The 303-nt window shown below is 28.7% G+C and overlaps 1 protein-coding gene across 1 annotated transcript in view; it reads right to left on the bottom strand.

Moving 5' to 3' along the window:
• MALT1 (MALT1 paracaspase) overlaps window positions 1–303 on the bottom strand; it is a 78971-nt gene that overhangs the window by 36176 nt on the left and 42492 nt on the right. The window lies entirely within an intron of this gene.

Below are 303 nucleotides of genomic sequence, written 5' to 3'. Positions count from 1 at the left end.
AGTAGGTTCCTTGATGTTCCAAATCCACATAAGGCACCTATATTAAGATCAGAACATATACATATTTCCTCTTCAATTTTAATTTAAATTGGCTTAGAGAAAAAGTCATTTTATGTTGTATCAAAACTCTTTAAAAGATAACATTCAGAAGGCTTTAAACACTGTTAGATTAACTTAAGTTAAATATTAACAAGCAAATGATATAATGATTCCAACAGTGGTTAAGTTTGATGCAATACTATTTGACATTTTGCATATAAGCCCAGGACGAATTCTAGCACTTTTGCAAATATAAAAGCTAAT

Source organism: Propithecus coquereli, unplaced genomic scaffold (genome assembly GCF_000956105.1).
Source record: "Propithecus coquereli isolate 6110/MARCELLA unplaced genomic scaffold, Pcoq_1.0 Scaffold37, whole genome shotgun sequence".
NCBI lineage: Eukaryota > Metazoa > Chordata > Mammalia > Primates > Indriidae > Propithecus > Propithecus coquereli.
This window is presented reverse-complemented; position numbering and strand designations above follow the sequence as displayed.